The 11,433-nt window shown below is 38.6% G+C and overlaps 1 long non-coding RNA gene across 1 annotated transcript in view; it reads right to left on the reverse strand.

Moving 5' to 3' along the window:
* LOC148395009 (uncharacterized) overlaps nt 1–9,319 on the reverse strand; it is a 106,924-nt gene extending 97,605 nt beyond the window's left edge. Inside the window, exon 1 of the long non-coding RNA XR_015859445.1 lies at nt 9,136–9,319. This is a non-coding gene — a long non-coding RNA (uncharacterized LOC148395009). The remainder of the gene's footprint in view (nt 1–9,135) is intronic.
* Between the last annotated feature and the right edge of the window lie 2,114 nt (nt 9,320–11,433).

The raw sequence follows: 11,433 nt of genomic DNA on the forward strand, positions 1-11,433 counted from the left end.
CCTGCCTCTTGTTACCTGTCTTGTATTTAAGTCCTGTCTGTGTGTCACTCCCTGTCGGATCATTGTTAATGTCACCTTGTTTGGTTGTTTCACGTCTTTGTCGGTCAGTCCTGTTGTTGGTTTTGTTCGTGAGTTATGTCAGTTTACCGAGTCTGTTAGTTTTTTTTTCGTCAATAAACCCTGGTCCAAGCTGCATTTGGTCGCCCTGCTCCATTCCGATCCGTGACACACTTTAGTAAACATTTTAAAGTCAAACTGATTTTCATAAACATTCTTTATTTAAATAAATAGGGAAATAAAGAAAATAAATAAGTGCACCATAATTTTCAGACTAAAAGTCGCTCCGGAATATAGGTCGCATTAGCCATAAAATGCCCAATAACGTGAAAAAAACATATAAGTCGCTCCGGAGTATAAGTCGCATTTTGGGGGGTACATTTATTCGACAAAATCCAACACCAGGACCAGACATGAACGAGGAACAACAGGCTAAACGATAGGTATGCTAACGTGACATACACACAAACGAAGAGCTGAGAACGGGCCTGACGTAACATTCATAGTTATTAAAAAAAACTATTACATAAATGACACGTTAATAAAACCATCTGTGTTACTCCAATTCATTAAATCCATCGATCGTCCTTTGTCAACAATGCGTGCGCGCCGCTGACGGCGCTTGCACTTCAAAATATTCCACAGGCCCATATAACGATATATAAATTAGATATCAAATAACTATTATATAAGCAATAATGTTATCAAACCATCTGTGTCACTCCAAATCATTAAATCCATCGATCAAATTCCTCGTCCTTTATGTCAACAACGCCGCGCATGAGCAGCTGACGTCAGCCTCGTCGTTATTCCACATATCTAGTATATAACTATATTGTAGCGTTAACAAATTTTAAGGAAAGATGTGGGTTTGGTAAACGGCTCTTTATTTAACAAAACAAACTTCCAGGCGTGTGGCGTCGTGGACTTCCAGCCACGGAAGTGGAAGAGAGCTCCATAGAATAGGACCGGGCGTGCGTAAAAGCCATGACGGAGCCCTATCCACCGTCCCCGGACAGCCACCCGGCTGAGCGCAGGCCCCAGACTTCCATCCGCGGAGGTGTAAGTGAGCTCCATAGAATAGGACCGGGGGTGCCTAAAAGCCATGATCGAGCCCCATCCACCGTCCCCGGACAGCCACCCGGCCGATCGCCGGCCCCAGACTTCCATCCACGGAAGTGAAAGAGAGCTCCATAGAATAGGACCGGGCGTGCGTAAAAGCCATAATAGTTTTTCAAACCTTCTGTGTCACTCCAAATCCTTAAATCTTTCAAACTCTTCATCCTCCGTGTCACTTGTCACTCCGCTAATGATGCCGGTAGTACGTGGGGCCCTTCGTCATCCCGTGAACAATCTTTGTCCTTTTTGTAAACAACCGCCGCGCACGCCGCGCCGCGCTGCTGACGTCACTTGAAATTCAAATTACAGTAATCCCTTGCTACATCGCGTTTTGTTTATCGCGGTTTCATTTTTCTTTTTAAATTTTTGAAAAAAACACATAGAAGTCGCTCCTTATTATAAGTCGCCCCCCCACCCAAACTATGAAAAAAAAAACACGACTTATAGTCCGAAAATTACGGTAAATATATAAAATGTCCACACAAGACTTTTATGAACCATTATTGTAGTTTTATACACTTTATTGTTTTTTAAATAATTTTTGTATTTTTAAACACTTTAGTAATTTTTTTAAAGTCAAAGTGACTTGCTGAAACAGTCTTATTTATTTAAATAAATAAGAAAATAAATATGAGTAAATATATTGTTACAATATACACAAGACTTTTATGAACCTTTTTTGAAGTGTAAACGTGTCTGGCCCCTCTGCTCGTGCGTGCTGGCCGACTGACGTGCCCCCGTGGCCCAGCGCGAGTGCATCGGCACAAGACTTTTACGATTTTATTTTTATACACTCTATTGTACTTTTAAATACGTTGTTGTATTTCAAACACTTTTTAAAACATTTTAAAGTGTCACGGCTCCTCTCTGCTCTTGCGTGCTGGCAAGCTGACGCACCCCGACAGCCCAGCACGAGGGCATCCACACATTGCTCAGAGGCACGCCCTACGCTTCGTGCTCATTGCCGGCCGCTGTCCCAAATCCTTGACTTTTTTTTATACGTGCGCGGTTACGCTCACTGCTGTTGTCCCTGTTGCTGTTGTTGTTTCTGCACGCCGGTGCATTTTTCCTTTGTGTGCGGCTATGTCACGTCTCAGCTCTCGCCCTGCTGGCCTATGGCATCACGCGCCCCCCGCGCTAGACCTCTTGTCCTGGTATTTTTATTTTTTTTCTAACCAGCCCTGTTTGTGCTGTTGCTACTTTGTTACCGCGACTTTTACTCGTATGTTTTTTAACTTTGGTTAAAACAAATGTTAAGTGTTTGTTAACAAATGTTAGTTATTTTATAAAAAAATTAAACACAAACATGTTATGTTAATAAAACTTTAAAAAGACTTTCTGTGGCCTGTCTTTCTGTGTAAATAACTCACGTGCCCGTGCGGTTTATAGTCCGGTGCGGCTTATATATGGAAAACCAAAACATTTCCCCTAATTTTAGCTGATGCGGCTTATAGTCCGGTGCGGTTTATAGTCCAGAAATCATGGTATGTAAAATAGTAGTTTGTCACAATAAATATTTGCCTGAAATTTTAATTTAATTGAAAGTCAACCATTTTTAACAAGTTTTAGTTGACTAGGTCAACTAGTTGTACTACTCGTCTCTCATAAAAAAACAAATTTTACGACATGATGTGACAGTTTTACCAAAAACATGAAAAGTCACTAAGTGTCACAGAGAGTGAATTCAAGCCATTAAAGATGCACTATTTCAAGAATGGCAGGAGGCTTTCGCACTACTCGTAGCTAAAACTGTGCTGAGTCTGATGAATATTTTAACTTTGAGGGCAATTACATGACTTTAAATGAGACGAAATGTACTTCAGCTTAACTTAAATATGCAGGAGCTGTGAAAGACATGGTGTGCTATGCCAGACGACTGAAATGAATCTGACAAAAAATCACCTTCACTATAAAATATGGTAATGACTAATATGTCTGCAGGAAGAAGCAAGAATCTCATTCGATATTGTCCAGTCATGAGACTTTAGTTTTCAATTTGTATCCGTTCTGGTTGGGAAAAACTGCATTAAACCACAAAATGCAAATTTGAGTCTTGGGAATAAACTCTCTGAAACCTAAAATGAACTATTTTTGAGTGCACATCCTACCTCTATATTTCAAAGTGTTTAATTACCTATAGTTGATCTTTTCACTCTTTCTAAAAGTTACACTCAAAAGCCTTAAAAAGATACATTTATAGTAAATTTAACTCTCATTTTTAGTTAAATTTATGGAAAATTCTATTAAGGGAAATAGTTGAAACTGTTTTGTGGTATTTTTAACACCAACTGAGTCAATATAACATTAACACCTAAAAATGGTTTTCATTATTTGTTATCTATAATGCAATGAGACAGCATGCCATGTAGACAGTGTAACCATTCTTATTTTTCTCTCATCGACAGAGCACACACATTTTATCTCTGCGGAGCAGTAACATTATCAATCTTTTTTTATGCAAGACATGAGGTTCATCATAAGCCCTCCTGTCAATCACACTGCTCCACTGGCCAAGGGAAACAAACAACAAACTGTGGAGGCAGCAGTTTATATTCTGCTGACCCTGATTACTTCCCCAACTGCCCTTGTACTCTGACATGGATTTTTTTAATACATAAAATAGAATTGTATAGAAATATGTTCATCTTCTGTGCACAAACACACACAGACATCTCGGATTCTCCCAGGATAACATTGTGATGTGTTGGCGATATTATCATAATTTGGGTCAAAACCCAATAGTGGCAATTCGGATGCATGTATTGACAATCCCCTCACCAAAGAATTGAGCAGAGCCCAGTTCATACATAATTCACAAGCAGTGTCTCCAAGAAGGAATGAGAGGAGAGCAAGAAGCAGACTGAGAGAAAGATTAAAAAAAAAAAAAAGAGGACCACAGCTAAAAGAACAAGACATGGAGAATATGCAGCGAGCGGTTCACAAGTGACATATTGAGTGTCATTTGAAGAAAATGTGTTTGTCCTTATACAGTGGAATCTGAAGCCACTGAGTGTCACCTTTTTATGGAGAAACAAGAACTTAAAATACGTGAAAAGTAATATGGAAGGGGTGGCACAATAAATAAAATATTCTTTGTTGTAGACCAGGATAATGGTATGGTCAAGGCATTTATTTTCAGATCTCACCCTTTGTTTAACTAGCTGAACCTCAAATGCGGCAAGGTCAACAGAGCAGAAGCTCCAGCATTGAATGGGCATCACCAGCACAGCTTGTTTGAAAGGCAGCACTAGTGCACTTTTATTGCTCCATCTCAAGCTGGGCTGTTTGCAGAAGGGCATGTTTGAACTGCTCATCAGCACGCATATCTGTGCTGCCAAAAGTGGCATTGTAAGCATTGTAAGTGTCCTGAGATTGCTTTTCTCGCATTGATGCAAGTGTGTGCTCACGCTGTCTATGCACAAACATAGGCCTGCTGGGTACTTTAATCCTCTTTTCCAGGAACCAACACACTCCTTGCCTTTCAGATGTGATCAGAGGTGAGTTTTTGTGTTGGACTCTGCGCGGTATTGTGTGAAATCAAAGAAGGTGAGTGAGAGCAGCCCGGGAGGTGTCAGCATCTGGCTTCAACCCCGATGGCTTTGCTCTAGGGCAAAGCATGTGTGAAATTGAACTGAGGCTACATATTGTCACCCTTAGAACGGCGAACATTTTGAAACTCTGAAACGCTGTCGCTCTTCCACTCGTATATATCCAGCTGATGCCAAATGCCTTTTATACCTACTACGAGGAATAGGTGCAATGCTCGTGAACTGCTAGGCTTATATATAAATTATGGGACACCTGCAGTATGAAAACAACGCTTACAACTTAAGCACACGGGGAAAAATATAATAAATGTGCCATTATGCAGAATCTCCAAGGAGAAAAAAAAATCGCAGTTTCAATGTCTCTGCATTGGGACCAATCAGTGTGTTTTTGCTGAGGTGCGAGGTGTTCAAGCAAGTGTGCGTGCATGCATAAATATATGAGTACGTGTACATCAGCATTTCAATGCTTCGGGGAGTTGTTTAAGGTATCAGAAACAGAAGTATTTTGAGCTAAACCCTTTGAAGCTCCTCATTTGAATGTCAGAGGATACCATTAGATTGTGTGCACACTGTTTATGTGAGGGGACTGGTGCCTTGAATTTCACAGTTTATTTTTGATGCATATTTTTAATTTATATGCACGCTTATTTCATTTATGTACCTTCTCACTGCATTAGCTTGAAATCCGGTCACACGGTGTTTACCATTTTGCTTACTGAATGTCATTAGTAGGTATACCTGTCTAGTACATTAGAGCAATTTCTAACTCAATTACCCACTGGTAATTTTGCCCCTAATTACTTTTAAATGCTGGTTGACCTTTATGTTCACATACTCCATGGTCAGTGTTCACCTGCAACATGAAAAACAATTTGTAAGCAGCCAGATATTTGTTGTCAAAATCTTTTTGTCTTACAAGGTCCGCAGTAAGTTAAGAGCTCTTTGCTGTTAGAATTTTGAAGGACATTATTAGGGTCAAATCAAATCAAGTGTGAATCACAAAAATACCTATTCTTAAACATTACCTTTAACATTTTCAGACCTAAGTTTAGTGGGTAGATAGAAGTTCAGGAGCTCGAGGTCAAAATTAATCATTCTGTTGTGAGGCTGATTTCAAGTGTGTGGCATCATCCATCCAGCCATCCATCTATTGTCTGTAGCGCTTATCCAACAGGTGTACTAGAGCCTATCCTAGCTAGTATCTGACTTTGGGGGTGAGGTGTACACCCTGGTCGCCAGTTTATGACAGCATTTAAAATTGCCAATAAATTTAAAAACTTTAAAATCAATAAAGAAATAAGAATTATTATTATTATTGCATCAATAATAATAATAATTATTATTTCCAGATGATAAGCCGCGACCTTTTGCACACGATTTGAACTCTGCGTCTTATCTATGAATTTTTTTATTATTTTGATGAGATTGTAAAAATATTTTGTTTTGGTAATACAGGACATTTCATTTAAAACACCCGCGTCTTATAGTCCAGTGCATTCAGCTTATATATCAACAAACTACGATGATAATAATAATAATAATGTGTAAATTCTGGACTCATTCTCATTCATAGCATTTTAGCTTCCACTACACAATGTACTCAACTAAAAATAATCAGATAATCCCCTCTAAGCATCTAATTATATGCAGTAATTTGGGAACTTGTTAAATTGAATAAAATGTGCTTACATCAGAGAGTTTGTAAGCTTGCCTAATACCAAATTGAGCAGTCAATGTCTTGGTCCGCGAGCATTTTTTATAATTTATTATGAATTTACTAATAGCAGGAAAATTGCATGCACCTTTTTGAGTTTTCAGTGTTTTCTTGTTACAGAGTAAGCTACTGCTTTGTCTCACACATATTAGTGTGCAGTCTAATGCTGGCATCTCTGTAAAGGCATCCTTGGCAAAAGGGTTGTGAAAGTGTGTCCCGTATTCACCGTAATTACTAACCAAAATCCCAGGGGGGCAGAGTGGGCTGGAAAGGATATGAACAAAGAACGAGGTGAGGGCGGAAGCTTGAGGATCGTTCGTCATAATAGGATATTTGCTATATTGGTAGGCCATAATGATGAGATTAAAGGTGTGGGGGCAGAAATTAAAAAAATTGTTGGAAGATAATGGCTGCATATCACTTGATTGAGGCAAATGAGGAGGGAGGAAGAGAAGGCAACACAATTTCCAATCTGATATGCTTGGAAAACTTCAATAGATGTACTACTTAAATTATAATTTAACCAGATAATTAGTACACTGATTAATGTTGATGACTCTATAATGCATTAAGATCGTGTGTTATGACTTTGACATCTCCCTTGATACATCAAAATACGGCAAACTCGTACCATTCGACTTGCTGGAGGGCAACGAAGCATTCCTACAAGCAACCGACAATTCCTCATGATTCCCACATGGAATATCTGGTGGAATTTAGATGGAGCCATCATGCCAAGGCCTAACATGTCATCATATGACAATGGTCAGAGAAACTGAAATTCCTTCTGAAATCATTTTTTAAGTTTAGCAACCACAGTTGTTCATAAAAACAAAACAAAACAAAACAAAAAAACTGTGGAGATTTATCAGAGGTTTTAAAGGCTTTTTTGGCTTAACAAAAAATAGAAAAAAAAGAAATCCTAATGCATTTCAATGGGCATCAATCATACATGGACTGGGGGTCCACAGCACACATTGCTTTAATTGCTCTTGCATTGAGTCTTAAACTTTCCTCAACTACATGATTTGGCCTAATAATTTTGGGATTTGGAAAAACATGCAGGATCAAACTGTACTTGAATAATATTAAAATATGAAGTGAGTTAATATTTGTGAAAAAAATATTTCTTCCACTTAATGAACTCTTAAAAAGGGAGTTCTTGCACTTGATGTAGATTTACTGTTCAGCAATTTGGTGACATCCTTGAATGGTATTTATGCAAGAGAGTCCTTGTGCACTAAAAAAAACATCTGCGCTTATATTTTGATTGTTTAAACCATTTTGTTCGTATTTAAAACATTTTTTTTGTCATATCTTATTATTACGTGTGTGGCCCATCAGTAGTTGCGGTACCTTCCATCGTTTAAGTTGCCCATTCCTGCTACATGTCATATAAATCAAAGAATTGCCTCAGTGTCATAACAGTTATAATAGTACAAAATAACAAGGGAAATGAGTCATGAAAAAGTTGATGGTCCCCAACCGGTGCCTATTAAGGATAAGCAGAATACAAATTCGATGGTTTGATGGACAGGTTTTAGGTTTGGATTTTGCCTGGGGCCTTTTTTATTGGAGTATGCATGTTTTACCTGTGCTCACTTGGTCTTTCTCCATGTATTCTGGCATCCTCTGACATTCCAAACCATGCAAAATAGTATGTTACCTGTAGAATCTAAATTGTCCATGTTGAATTGTTAAATTGAGTAATTTGTTCTTCTTCATCGAACATTTACCAAGCCAAAATCTAAGAAACCACTAATTCCCAAAGCATGAAAATAAAAATTAAAGCTTGATTCAGCATGTCATAACAAGTATGAATGAGACCAGCAATGACAGTGACTGATGAGGCAAGTACGAGTGCAAAAATGAAAGAGATGTCCTAGCTTTACTAGTACAGCACCAAGATTGGGTCTGTTAATTATGAAAGACTCGATATTAAATATGGATAGGTCCCTCAGTGCTGTAAAGCCATTGAGTGAATGAGGAGCGTCTGTTGTTCCTTCTGTCAGGACACACACTCACACTGCAAGGATGCAGGCAAGCAAATGCATTACAATGACAGTTAGGATCAAACTAACACAGAAAAACCTCCTTTGTGGCCACATGTCAAATAAATCATTACCACATTTTCAAGTACCTTGGAAAATGATACATTTACCGTATTTCCCGCACTATAAAGCGCACTGGATTATAAGGTGCACTGGATGCATTCAATGAATGGCCCATTTTAAAACTTTGTCCATATATAAGGCGCACCGAATTATAAGGTGCACCTTCAATGAATGGCCCATTTTAAAACTTTGTGCATATATAAGATATATACATTTGGCCCGCGGGACTGACTTTAGACACGCCTGCTGTAGTGGCTCAATATCGGTCCATATATAAGGCGTACCTGATTATAAGGTGCACTGTTGGCTTTTGAGAAAATTTGAGGTTTTTAGGTGCACCTTATAGTGCGGAAAATATGGTATTCAAAATAATAAATTTCTACGGCTGTGTTTATCACTTATTTACGTTTTGGCTACATTCTCTTTTGAATCACTGTGGTTATATTGGCCACCCAGAAAAAAGGTGTTTTCTAATATATATTCCCCAAGACAGAACAGGCTATTCCATGACTCCAACATCACTATTAAAACTTAATTAAAAGTCAATATGTTAATGAGTATACAAAGCTGTGCTACAACTTACCGTGTGGTAAATAACTGTAAAACGCTGTTCTGGGACTTCTATGTATGCCCTTCCATGTACATGCAAAGGAAGCCACTGGCACGCAGACAAACAGGCAAAGACCCCGTAGGTTACACAGCAGTCAGCAACAACAACAATACAAGTGACACTGATGCAGTCAGACGCAGCATGCAAACGAGGAAAGAGGGTGATGGCTAGCTGCAAAGTGACATACAGGCGAAGCAGGAGGAAGTCTCGGGCAGACTAAAGCAGCTTAAATAACTGTTCCCTTTCTGTACGAGATTTGCCAGCTGACTGCTTGGAAGGGAATCAGCTGAGGCAAATCAAGGTATGGAAAGTCTGTAAGTGGGTCAACAAGATGATGTGGGCTGACTTGGTCTCTATTCTTCTTAGCAGGTGTCGGAAGTAAGGCTGAGCTTGAAAAATTGGCCTACCTGAACAAAAGCTCTGTTCAATTTCTATACAGAAAATGGGCCCTGAAATAAGTAATCACATCAATGAGATGCTGTTATACCTTAACAATTCATTTTTCTCTGTTCATAACTCTCCGTTGTGATATTCTCTTCGATCACCTTGGTCTCTGTGAGGAACAGAAAAATGCCGGCAAGGTACATACCGTATTGCCCCGAATATAAGACGACCCTGATTATAAGGCGACCCCCTGTTTTTCAAGACTCAAGTTTGAAAAAAGACTTTTTGAACACCAAATTTAATTTTTATACAGAAAATAATTACTGTACGTCCGAAACAAATGATTATAACCATATATTCGAGAGAAAAAGCGTGTTATTTTGCCTCATTCAAATCATGCAAAAACTGTCTGTCACATCTTAATATCTGAACATTTAAATATAAACTGAAGTGCAATCACATTTGTAAATGAATGGCTTCTGGTTTTCCCATTTTCTGTTATCTCTTCTCGTATTAGTTTCTCTTTTCTTTCTTACCGCTATTTTTTTATTTTTCTTCTTCGTGCTACTGCTATTTTTGTTTTTCTTCTTTGTGACAGGGGTTGGCTTTGGCCTGGGGAGTTAAGATCAGCATTCTCTTCTCTAAGATATATGGCGCCATCTAGCGTTGTGAATGGGTATAACGTCTAGACCTCGCATGTAAGACAACCCCCACTTTTTCAGTTTTGTTTCAATGCAAAAAACACCGTCTTATATTCGGGCCAATACGGTACATACAAGTGAGTACAAGTATAGTTCTTGTGCGCCCTCTCCAATGGTGATGTATATTGCATCATACATATCTTTCTTCGGGAGCAAAAGTATTGAGACACCCCCTTCCATCCATTTTCTCTTCTGGCTATCCCGTTGTTGGAATTGTGGACTACTCTGCTGGCCAGATAGGCAAAATGACTCAATTAACAGATTGTATTAGACCGCTTCAAATCCCCTGAATATACAATATTTATACTACCAAGACATTTTTGTTTAATTTATGCATCCAAATTTGAGGACCTTTTCTGTTCCTCTGAGAGAATGACTGAGTGTTCAAAGCAAGCTCTGTAAAGGCTTGGATTTATGGTGTAGTAAAACGTTTAAGCACTAACTTCAACCCCATCAAAAACCTTTGGGATGAACTCGAACAAAAACTGTTCCTCTTGTCCATCATCAGTGACTTCTGAACTAACAATGGATAAATGGATGCAAATTCCCACTGATAAACTCTATAAAAGTATGTCCTTATATATGATACTTATTTATGATACATTACGTTACATTATATTGTGCGATAGCTACCACAATGAATTATTCCTGAAGAACTAATAGAGTGGGAGTTATTCATACAGTCATACAGCCCATTTCTGGAGCACATAGAAGCGCTGCAAAGAGCATGGGAGTACACTGGGGTGTAGACTTTCATTGGTCTGACTTAAAATCATCATTATACCTGACACCGAGTGCTAACATGCAATGTGTGAATGCGAGGTGCCTCAATATCCAAGGATAGGATCATTGAAGCCTAACAGAATACGTTTGGATTTATTTGCTTGTGGGCTTTTCTTTTTGGGTTCAACACGTGGGTATTTAAATAATGATGAGAACATGTAACATAAAATGTCAGTCCTTTCTCTACTGCCAGTCATATACACTTACACTCAAATACAGAGAGACATTTTGGTAACTTGAAATGGAAAAATAAACATTGTTTAAAATAGGCTGTACTGATTTTTTTTGTCAATATGATTTAAAGATAACTAACCAAGCCACTCTGTGTTTTTTGGAAGTCCTTTGTGACAAGCATGCATCAATTTTAAATGATTTATTTCTTAGAACACATCCCACTGCAGTT

Source organism: Syngnathus floridae, chromosome 7 (genome assembly GCF_059516105.1).
Source record: "Syngnathus floridae isolate MCC-2025c chromosome 7, RoL_Sflo_1.0, whole genome shotgun sequence".
NCBI lineage: Eukaryota > Metazoa > Chordata > Actinopteri > Syngnathiformes > Syngnathidae > Syngnathus > Syngnathus floridae.